We start from the raw sequence: 353 nt of genomic DNA, 5'->3' as shown, positions 1-353 counted from the left end.
GTCACATGACAAAAGTCATAACTAGTCCTGATTGGTGAAGCCGGAGCTCCGGTGTGTTCTGAGTCTGCGCAGTGTGGTCAGGTCAGACAGCAGGTGCTGCCGGTGATTGCCGGTTCTGTGCGCTCTCCTGGTTCCACATTACTGAGCAGAACAACGAGATTTCTGTATAGAGGGTCACACTGTTCTCCTACGCTCCATGTTTGTGTCATTATTGGTTGGATTTGTGTGATAAAGCAGCAGAAATTCACGGGGCTGAAGTTGGTTTCTTATTCGTCAGTTTCTTATTCGGCAATTTAGTTTTTTACACATTTAACAACAAAAATAACACATCTCAATAATAAAATACAATGCAC

Source organism: Anomaloglossus baeobatrachus, chromosome 4 (genome assembly GCF_048569485.1).
Source record: "Anomaloglossus baeobatrachus isolate aAnoBae1 chromosome 4, aAnoBae1.hap1, whole genome shotgun sequence".
NCBI lineage: Eukaryota > Metazoa > Chordata > Amphibia > Anura > Aromobatidae > Anomaloglossus > Anomaloglossus baeobatrachus.
This window is presented reverse-complemented; position numbering follows the sequence as displayed.